Source organism: Arvicanthis niloticus, chromosome 4 (assembly GCF_011762505.2).
Source record: "Arvicanthis niloticus isolate mArvNil1 chromosome 4, mArvNil1.pat.X, whole genome shotgun sequence".
NCBI lineage: Eukaryota > Metazoa > Chordata > Mammalia > Rodentia > Muridae > Arvicanthis > Arvicanthis niloticus.
This window is the reverse complement of record NC_047661.1, coordinates 70,141,552-70,153,385: the sequence shown is the minus strand read 5'-3', so window position 1 is coordinate 70,153,385 and position 11,834 is coordinate 70,141,552. Positions and strand designations below refer to the sequence as shown.

Here is an 11,834-nt window from a genome sequence, read left to right as displayed (position 1 = left end):
CCCTCCTCATCTGTTTCTTCTGATTCCTCTGACTTTGCCGATCTCTCCTCTTTTAATTGTTCTAACGCCTCGGATCCTTTTTTAAGTTCTTTCTGATATCTTCCTTCTTTGTCCTGGATGAAGCTACGCACCAACTTCCACAAAGGGCAGACACCGCCTTTTAACTCTCCTTGCTCCCATACAAAATCAAGATCTTTCCCAAGCTTATCCCAGCTTCTAAGTGTCAAGTGACCTGAAACAGCAAACCATGGGGCCACTTTATCAATTTCTTGTAAAAAAAAATCTTTCTAATGTAGAGGATTTTATCCCCAGCCCTTTGGCTTTTAAAAGCTCTTTCCGGGCAAGAAAAATTGGGTGACTTTGTGAAGTTCCCATCTTATAAGAAACTTGTCCGAAAACTCGGAACTTTATCGGCTAGTTTCACTTTAGCACTTTACCTGACTTGTCCCACTTACCAGGAACTTACCCAGTCGACTGCACTGAAGCCGCAAGAAGTTCTGAACACGTCCCAAGGGGTTTCGAATCCTCGTACAGGCCACCACTTGTCGCTACCCACGTCCTATCCGCAGAATAAGGCAATGGCAACCATGTTCTTCTTCAAGCGGTTTATTCAGCAACCCTTGTACAACCAGCTTCTTCCTCCTCAACCCGTGCATCCCCTTAAAGCCTTTTCCTTGTCCCAATCAGCAACTGCCACGATGTCACTACTAATTGGCCACTCTCAATGACGCGAGGTAAGGCGATCGGGTAACCACACCTCTCAGCGTGGGCTCACCATATATGGAGTTGTTTTTTTCTCTCATGCCAAGCACCATCTTGTAATGGCGAGAGCGGAGCCGCTTCCCACAATGGGTCATGGCAGTAGTCTGGTTCGAGGTCTCTTGCTTCTGCTACACTATCATACTGAATCCTCACCAGGAATCCTCTCAGATATCCTGTAGTTGCCCTATGTCATGGAGGTCCTGCAGCTTTCATTCTGCAGGACCAGACTCTTCACGTGCTCCAGCAGTTCATAAATGGGATAGATTTGGGATTAGGCCAACTCAAAGCCCTGGATCTGGATCTGGATCTGGATCTGGATCTGGATCTGGATCTGGATCTGGACCTGGGTATTAGCTCAGTTTGTTAGCCTGCCTGCTCTCCCACACTTGCACCACCAGGGTGAGCTCTCCAACACTGCTCCAGCTAACTCACCCAATGTTGCAGCCAGCAAGGGGCAGGGTCAACTCTCCTTCTCTCACACCCCTGGGGCAGGTTCACCTGCACCCACACCACCAGAGCCAGCTCTACTGTGCTGCCTGGTCGAGGTGCGGGGCTCACTCTCCAAGTGCTTCAGCCATTTAGAGGTTGGGCTAGCTCTCGAGTTTTCATATCCTCCAGGCTGACTTACCCAACTGCCTCAGGTGGTAAAGGAGAGGGAGGGCATCTTCCCCGCATCCATACCACCTCACAACAGTTGAGAAGCAGGGCCAGCTGTCCCATATACCCTGCACTGTGCTGCACAGGTGAATTGAAGCTCCCAAGTGCTGTAGCTATCGAGAGGCAAGACCAGCTTTCCAGTTCTTATGACCCTGGCTCCAGCTCTCCAAACTACTGCAGGTGGCAAGGGGTGAGGAGGGAAGAGTATCACCCCCATGCCCACACCACCTCACTGCAGATGAGTGGCAGGGGCCAGCTCTCCCTTGTCACACTCTCAGAGCCAGCTCATCAAGATTCCTGTCACCAGAACGAGCTCTATTGTGCTGCCCAGATGCAATGCAGGGCCTGTAGCGGTCACTTCTTGGGAAAATATCTGAGGCCAATAGGAAGCCATACAGCTTCCACATATGAGTTAGCAACAGTTTTGGGGCCCATGCTCAAGCTTGAGGATACAGGGCTCATGGAGGTAAAGCCAAAGACAAGGAGTGGATTCCCATCACCAACTGAGCTGCCTGGTCAAGGACATGAAGATAAAGACCCTGGGAGGTAATCTACCTGTTCTTCCTGACCATCAGGGAATCTGAGATTATTGACTGTTTCCTGGGCACATCCCTAAAGGTTGAAGTTCTAAAGATCATGTTGGTGTGGAAGCTGACTCAGGCTGACCTCACCCATCCAGATTCATGGCTCTGGCTGCAACTGGAGACTACAATGGCCATGATGGTCTTGGTGTTAAATCCTCCAAGGAAGTAGCCACTGCCATCGGAGGGGCCATCATCTTGGCCAAGCTTTCCATCATCCCTGCACAGAGAAATTACTGAGGGAATAAGGTTGGCAAGCCCCACAATGTTCAATGCAAAGTGACAGGTACCTATGGCTTGTGATGGTGCATCTCACCTTTGCCCTAAGAGGTACTGGCATTGTCTCTGCTCCTGTGCCCAAGAGGTTGCTGCTGAACACCAGTATTGATGACTGTTCATCATCCATGGGCTTAACTGCCACCCTGGGCAACTTTGCCAAAGCCACCTTCAGTGCCATCTTCCAAGACCTACAGCTAATTGATGCCCCACCCCAACCTCTGGAAAAGACTGTGTTCACCAAGTCTCTTTACAATGTTCCAACTGTAGCTACCACATAAGGGAATTTACACAAGAAAAATAAAGTAAATTAAGGCTGAAAATAAAAACTTTAAATTAAAAATTAAAAAAAAAAAAAAAAGTCAGATTGCCAAGGCTGTCATGACCTAGACAGGCCATAAGGTGGCAGCATCTGCACTTTGATAATCCTGATGTTGCCTTCTTCCTACACACCAACAGGGATCTTCCTCACAATCTAATCTCTTGTCTTCTTCCCTGCTGTGTCCTGTGTTGCACAACTTTTTAATTATAGAAAATAACCTTCTAAATATTCATTCTACCAACACAGTCTTTGTTGTGTTCAACCAATGTTTATCTGTCTCCCGTATGCAAAACTTATCTAGTGATGAGTTAGCAGATTAATAATGCAGTAAGAAAGACAAGCCAAAAAAAAAAAAAAAAAAACAATAATTATAACGTCCACAGTATGGTGCTTGGAAAAGCCTATTATTTTCTACAAAGGGTTGTAGGCTTCAATGAGATGCCTGAGGTGGAGCCAGGCAACAGGAAGCTCCTGAGATATAACACCTCCACATCTTGTGATGAGGTCTGGAGTTTCAGTAGGAAGTGAAATGAGGGCAACGGTTTATTCAACACCCAGAGGAGGTGGAAGGACTGGAGAACATCAGCCAGGGACAAGAAAGGGACAAGCAGCTTTCTCAGCTTGGAAGGTCAAGTTTCCCAACAACCAGAGGTTCTGAGCAGAGATGCCCAGGAAGGAGAGAAGTGTGCAGACTTAACAAAGCTTCAGAATGAGAGTTCATAAGCAAGGTGGCTGAAGAGTCCTCCACATGTATGATAGCCCAATGTGCAGGCAGGGCTGAAGGTGGCCTTCAGGGTGGCTAATCATCAAAAACTTGATGTGGACCCAGAGATTACAGAATAGTCTGCAGCTCCTAACCTACCACCTAGGAGCTTTCTGGATTTGAACTTCCTGACAACCTTGTCTCGAATTGTTCATTATGAGTCAGTGGTACAATAAGATGGCTCTCAGGAGCTATCTGTGGCTACCTACAGACAGGCAGAGTACTGCCTGGGTGGTGTTAGGCCTGAAGGGCAACTTTGGTGAGGGGAATGCTAACTTCCTCTACAGGCGGAAACAACAAGTAAACCAGAAGCCACCAAAGGCTCTGGAGCAACCCCATGTCCCTGCTGCACTACATCCAACCTGTCCACACAACCACAGCTCCCATTTCCTTCTCCAGGGTCTAGACCAACAAGTCTCCCTGACCTTTCTGTCTATGCCTTCTCCCCAGCCAGCTAGATGCAGCCCAGACTCCATATCCAGTGTTCTGGTCTAGTTTGTCCTCCACTATCCATGCCACAACTGATCTGCCTTACCTCTTTTCCCAATGCCCAAGCCCTCCTCAAGCCACAACAAGCCCTTCCACCCATCCAGATCTACCCCAACACTCCAGACTTGGACTAGGAAGCACATCCTATACACCAGTCATCTTTCTACCTAACTTCATCTTACCCAAGCCATTTCCAACCTCTTGGTTCAACCTATCATCTCTTCTGCCCCAACCTGCTCTGTCCATATTAGACTTAGAACTAACAAAAGAAGTCTATGTGTCCAGATCTTGATGACTCCGGCATGGTCTTGGTGGGACCATATTGACATGATTCCTGCCCTGGGACAGGACCAGCAGACATAGGCCTTCAAGAGGGTCAATGGCTGCTGTGGGCATAAAGTTTGTTTGTATAATGTAGATATTTTACATTCCTCCTTTAAGGAACATCCTCTCTGTTAATCACTCCATGATGATCAGATAACAAACATGGAGTTCAAGAGGCAAAGGTGTGGCTAATGTCTTAGCAAAATGGTAAACACTGTGACCTTCATTACAGCCCTCAAGACTATGGGAAAAACTCTAAAAACATGAGTTCAAAAATACATAATTTCTCAACTATGCAAAAAGTAAGGATGCAATATGAATTATATGAGGGGCTTCACAGATCTAAAGGAACAGAGGCAGCTGCACTATGAACTGACTTTCAGAAAGATACTGAAGAAGGAAATAGAGAGATTTAGGGTGTAGAGATTGCAGGAAACCTAAGTTTTTTTGGTTTATGCTTACAAAGGCAGACAAATTTCTTAATTCAGGATCAGCCTGTGACAGAGCAAGGTTAGGCCTAGGTGTGGTAGAAATAGTACTTTCAGGCCAGCGTCCCACCCAGCCAGCCTAGCATCTGTGCTTAACAGAGTCAGGCAGATCTCTGAATTCTTTTGCAAGGTTAAAAGAAAAGGTGTGCTTGCTGTCTCCTAAGAAATAAGGGACTGGGATCACAGGATGCTGATTTATAGGATAATCAAAAGGGAGCCTGGAATAAATAACTGAATTGATATGCAAAAGAAACTGGACTTTGGTCTGCATGAGATGAGCTAGCAGAAAGCAATAGCAGTTTTTCTTTAGGATTTTCTCTGCTGAGAGCTAAGCTGTCGGGAGATCTCTGGAAAGCACAAACAGCTCTTCAAGATTTTTCCTAACAAGATTTCTGACTTGGTCAGAAGATCTAATAATTTTTTACAGCAGCTTTTCTGACTTTGGTCAGAAAACCCATGAGCTATCCAGATAGCTTTTAGAATTTTTACTAGCAGAGAAAGCGGTCTCAACCAGAGAGTGTTAAGAATAGCAAGAAAAATCTGTCTAAAGCAGAGCAGAACACAGAGAGAGCAGTCTAGAAAGACATCTCAGCAGAACCTAGTCTGCCAGCTGGGACCCACATTTGACTTTGAGCCATTTGTTTTCACTGTTCCCAGACACCCCTTCTCTCAGAACTCCTCTCCAAGCCAAGGGTAGCTCTTGGTAAGATCTCATTACAAAAATACCAACAATGTGAAACAGCAAACTAATATCTTCTCTCCAGCACATACTAGTCCTGTAGAAATGAGAATTTCCTACATGTATGCCAGGACACAGAATTTTTTAAAAGAATCATAATCTTCATCAAAGAATTCAAAGAGTTTAAAGAATACAGGAAGAAGCAGCTCAGTGGAATTAGGAAAGAGCCTAGGGAGAGTGAGAACCTGAGTGATGCCCAAGAAGACTCAAACATGAAGCAGAAGGGGATGATAAGCACAAGGCAGGACTTGAGAATGGAATTTAACAAGACGAGGACTCAAGCTGAAATAAAGATTGAAAACCTAATAACTCAACCAGAAAACTCAATGGAAAACTTTATAAGTCTAATGGATCAGGTGGAAGACAAAAATGAAGCAGAGGACTCAAAAATAAAGCAGAGGATCTAGACCAAATAAGCAAGGAATATGAAGAAAAATTTAAACATGGGAAAGAAACACGCAGGAGATGTAGGACACCACGAGAAAAACAAATCTTCAAATAACACCTGAGGAATCCCAAGTCATCAGTGACATAGACCCAGTCTTCAACAAGATCATAGAAGACCTCTTTCCCAAACTAAGGAAGGCACATCCATACTGATACAAGAAGCTCACAGAACACCAAATAGACACTACCAGAAAAGTAAATCCCATGGTACATCATAGATAAAGCATTAAGTATACATAACAAGGTATACAAAAGCTGCAAGAAAAAAGAAGTCATGTATAAAGGAAAACCCATCAGAATGACAGGTGACTTCCCAATGGAAATTTTGAAAGCCAGAAAAACCTGGGACAATGCATTCCAAGTCCTAAAAGATTATGACAGCCAGCCTATAGTAATATACCCAGCAAAACTATCTGCCATAGAAAGGAAAAAGACAAACTTCCCACACTAAAAACTGCCTTTTAAAAATTTATATCCAACAAATCAACCCTAAGAAAATACAGGAAATAGTATTTTGGGCTGAAGAGAGGAATGAGCATAGTAGAAAAACTGAGGAAAGAAATATAAAGCCATTATTATTAAAACATGACGTCTACTGAGAACACAAACAACAAAACCAAAAACCAACATCCCAATGACCACCACTAACAAACACTTAAATAATAACCTTAATATTTAAATAATAACTTTAATATCAATGGTTTTAATTCTCTAATCAAAAGACACAGGCTTACTGAATAAATCAGGAAACAAATTCCTGGCTGGGCTGCCTTGTCTGGCCTCAGTAGGAGAGGATGCACCTAACTCTGCAGAGAAGTGCCAGGGTTGGAAAATACCCAGGGAGTCCTCTACTCTCTCAGAGGAGAGGAGGAGAGGATGGAGGGAGGGACTCTATGAGGGGGGGGATGAGGGCAGTGACTGGGATGTAAAGTGAATAAATAAACTAATTAATGGAAAATACTTAAAATTTTAAAAAAGAAACAAAATCCATCTGTCTGTTAAGAAACACAGTAAGGTAGGACTTTAAAGATTAATGTCACATTAAATTAAGAATGGACAAATATAGTAAAATAAAATGAGACTTAGAAGCATCAAGCAATGCTATCATACATCTGACAAAATAGACCTAAAACTACAACTAATTCTAACAGAAAAAGAGGAAAACTTCATTCTATTAACCCAGAAATGTTCCTGCCAAAGGAAGAACAGGGACAAAAAAAATGGAGCAGAGACTTAAAAAGGGCCATTCGGGGACTGCCCAACCTGAGGATCCATCCTGTCTGCAGACAGCAATCCCAACATTGTTGTCATGGTCAAGAGGCACTTGCTGACAGGAACTTGGTGTGGCTGCTTTTTGGGAGGTCTGGCCAGCAACTGACCAATGCAGATGTGGATGCTTAGAGCCAACCATCAGACTGAGCTCAAGGACCAGGTGGAGGAGCTGGTGGAAGGACTGGAGGAACATAGGGGATTGCAACCCCATAGAAAAAAACAACATAGGCTTGCCGGACCACCCAGTGCTCCCAGAGACTAGACCACCAGCCAAGGAGTGTGCAGGGAGGGATCCATGGCTTCAGATACAGAGGCTGAGCTTACCTGACAGCAGTTGGAGGGGAGGCCCTTGGTCCTGTGGAGGTTTGATGTCCCAGCAAAGGGGGATGCTGGAGTGGTGTGGTGAGAGAGGGTGGGTGGGAGCATCCTCATAGAGGCAAAGGGGACAGGGCATAGGGCAGATAGAGATCAAGGGAGGGAGGGGTGTTGTAAAGGTGTAACTGGGAAGTGCGATATCATTTGAAATGTAAATGAATAGAATGATTAATAAAAAAAGAAAAAGAGAGACACTTCATTCTAATCAAGGGATCACTTAACCAAGGAGATATTACTATCCTAAACATGCACCCAATTTTATAAAATGTACTACTGAATTTAAAGACATAGATTAACATCAATCCAATAATAATAGATAATTTCAATATCCCACCTTCTCTAATAGTCTGGTCATCTGAGAAAAAATTAACAGAGAAACATCAAAATTAGTTGATATATTACATCAAGTGGACTTAACAAATATCCACAGAATATTTCACCCAAAGACCAAAGAATATGCATTCTACTGAGCAACACATAAAAGTTTTTCTAAAATAAACCACATCCTGGAACACAAACAAGTTTTTACAAATTCAAAAGTCTTAAAATCCTCTTTGTATCCTATCTGACCACAATTCAATAAAACATAAACTGGCAGGAAAAGAAGAATCAGTGAATATAAAAACTGGTTCTTTGAGAAGATAAACAAGATGGACAGATCTTTGGCCCAACTAACCAAAAGAAAGAGGAGTATTTTAAAAATACTTTGTTAATCTGGAAAACCTAAAATAAATGAATGAATTTCTAGGTTCAGCCAAATTACCAAAATTAAACCAGGAAGAGTTGACAACTTAAACAGACTCATAACAAATAAAGAGATTGAAATAGTAATAAAAAGCCTTTCAGCTAAAAATTCTGAACTCGTAACCATGACTACGTATGCTATCTGAGGGGCACAAGGCAGAAGGTGCTCAGGCCCAGGGATTAACACATACAGGGGCTGTTCTGGAGTTCCAGTGTGCAAAGCGGGCAGGAGGGACCTGAACAATAAGAAAAGTCTCTAGGAAGACTGGAGAAAAGGCATAATGGAAATGCAAGGGGGAGATGTTTTTCCTAGTCAGAGTCCGGGACAAACAGAAGAGTGCCAAGGAATTGCCCAAAGCAAGTGGTTCCTCCCTATGTCCTGGGGAAGAGGGTTACCAGTAAGGAAACAGGATGATTCAGAAAATGTAAAGGTCTCCTATGTGTCACGCTCTAGCTTATATGCATGAGAGGAGACCATGAGCAAGAACCTTCCTTGAAAATCTAGAACCAATTATTAGACAGATGCAAATATTCAAACAACTTTACTACAAGAAAGCATATGTTGGAAGCCAGAGTACCATATGAAAAGGAGATTACCTTCCAATGGGAAGAATAGAATAGCATTTGAACTAAACCAGGAGAGCTGGGTAAGACTTTGCACTGAGTGTTGAGGAAGAGAAGGTGAGATGAGCAATGGGTCTTCTGAGTCCAAGTGAAGAGACAATGAAAAGAAAACCAGAGTAAGGTGGGGCCTGTGTACAAAGGGCGTGTGTGCTGAGCTATGCCATCTTGGCTTCTGTGAACAAAGGTGAGTGTTAATTCAAGGGGGAAGATGCATGCTGCCCACAAGAAAGCTGTAAGGCAACAGTTTTCATGATCCTAAAATCTATATAGAAGTACAAGAGACTACAAAGAGCCAAGCCAACCATACTGGCACTCCCATCCTTCTCTCCAGGATATAAGGAAGACCCTATGCAAAATGAATGATGCTGAAGGAGTCACAATATCTAACTTCAAACTACACTACAGAGCCACAGTAGCCCAAAAAAACAAACAAACAAACAAAAACAAAAACAAAAAAAAAAAACAAAACACTATGGTACTAACACAGAAGACAAGATGCCATAAATTAGAATAGTCAGTGCATAGGGCTGGGAAGAGAGCTTAGTTGGTAAGGTACTTGCCATGAAAGCATGAGGAGTTTCAATCCTCACCAGCCATATAAAACAGTCCTCATCGCCCTCAGTTTCTCTGGCTGCCCAGCCTACCTGAATCCAAGAAAGACCCTGTCTTTAAACATAAGGTGGACTCACTGAGGCGAAGGGGAGGAGGGAGAGGGTGGATGGAATGTGGGGGGTTATGTAGAGGGGTAACTGGGAAGGGGAATATCAGTTAAGATGTAAACAACAGGAATGATTACAAAAAAAAAAAAAAAAAAAAAAAAAAAACCCATAAGGTAGAGAGCTATAGCAAAAGACACCTGGCATCAATCTCTGGCCAACACACAAATATACACAGGCACACACACAAGCACACATACACACGTGCTTATACATATGCACATGCATACACATGCACATACACACTTGAACACATTATCGCACATACCAACATGCACACAAACCCACAAGTGCTTGTATACACACACACAGGTATAGGTATATACACAATATACACATGCACATACACATTTGCACACACACAAACATACATACACACACATATAAATACATACACACATACATATGCGTACTTCTACATACTCACAAGCACACACACATACACACATACACACACACATTATAAACTAATGAAACAAATACTGTATCATATCTTTGAAAGTTTTCCAAATTAGGAAAATACATAAATAACAATGAGAATTAAGAGTCCATATGTACAGGAATAAAGGCTAACTTTCCAAAGACAGGACATGTGTAACATTTCCGTTTTAAATCACAAGGACCCAGGGTCATCAGGGGTTAATTCCCAAGCTGAGCTAACAGCTCTGCAGGAATGCAGGAGCAGTTTCCCTGAGAGCAATGATGATTTGCAGTGTAAGATTTTGCTAAGTTACCTTTGTAGAAAAAAACAACAAGCTTTTGTTAAGAAATTAGATTAATCCTTACCTAGGATTTAGGTAAGGCGTAGAACCAGAAGGCATAGAATGAATTTGAGCATGTCCAATAGAGAAAATGCAATTTCTAAATTGAAGCAAGACGTGTGATTCTGAAAGTTGGGGCTAAGATTGTAAAATAGCTGTAAAGCAGTTACAGTTCTTAGAAAGGGGCTTGTCCTTCGTATTTAAAAGACAATGGCTATTTTCACTAGCTCTGTTTGTATGTAAAGGTTTCTTGTGTGAAGAAAATTTCTTTTAAGATCTTAATAATTAAGGTAACTGAGGAGAAGTCATAAGTAAATATTTTTGTGGAGGCTCAGTCCTATGCTGCCTGGGGTTGCCTTCTGACAAATGTGTTAGTTGCCTGGGGCTGTTGAATTACCTCTATTATTTGAGGGGCCTGAGGTAGGTCCTTCACACAGTTCTCCTGACTTGATAAGACTTTTGTATATTTAGGGATTATAGTAGTACCAGATAAGGCAGTACCATTTTTATGAAAGTTAGTTTGGCACTCTTTACGCCAGTGGTACCCTTTCAGATAAGGATGACACCCTGTTGAATTTCTGCTTTGAGTGAGGCCAGGAGCATTAAGATTTATGGCATCTCCTGTCTTATTGGGACATTGATTGTTGATAGGTTCAGGATAGGTTCAGGCTTCTTACTTGAATAAATTTTGCGAGCCAAGCCTGATTTATTAATTTTTTTCTGTCCTTGATAGGTAAGATTTTGGATAGTGTTATGGCCTTGTGAGGTTGTTGTAGTGGGTACACCTTGAAAATATGAAGTAGCAACTTCAACACCTGCTTTAGATAAATTTCTAGATTTTTTAATTGTCTTTAGAAAAGGCTGACAAGCAAGTGCAGCATTCTTAAGGACCAGTTGTTTTAAAACAATTTCTTTTGCCTCAGGGCTAAGAGCCATCCTCTCTACTGCCAGGCTACAAATTCCTCAAAAAGTTCCTCTGGGTCCTGGCTTATATAAACAAGGCTTTTGGTATTTGTATCTCTATTAGGCAAGCACCTCCGTGCTTCTAGAGCTGCAGCTGATTTATTTACTAGAGCTTCCTTTGTCATTTTTTGTTGACTCCTTACTTCAAACCACTCCTCTATACCCATAAACATTTCATATGTTAACTCTTTTACTCCCCTCTTTTTTCAGACATCTTAGATAACTCTTTTTGAGCCAAGTTCTTAAATATATCCATCCACTGCAAAAATTCATCTTTAGATAGATAGGCTCTGGCAACTTGAAACCAATCATGAGGAGTCATAAGCAATTTAAATGCCAAAGGTTCCAGAAAGGGATCCTTATCCTCTTTGTTATTCTGCATACTCACTGGGAAGCAGCCTAACAATTTGCCCTGTTGCTGAGCTTGAATTACACCAGCAGCAGATCCAATAGGCCCCTTTGCTTTCTTTTTACCTTTTTCAGGGGGTTTTGTGGAAGGACTTATATTGAAATGCTACATGGTAGGCCACT

At 42.5% G+C, this 11,834-nt stretch overlaps 1 pseudogene; it reads left to right on the top strand.

Moving 5' to 3' along the window:
* Positions 1–1,928: 1,928 nt before the first annotated feature.
* Positions 1,929–2,546, top strand: LOC117707360 (small ribosomal subunit protein uS5 pseudogene; annotated as a pseudogene).
* The last annotated feature ends 9,288 nt before the right edge of the window (positions 2,547–11,834 follow it).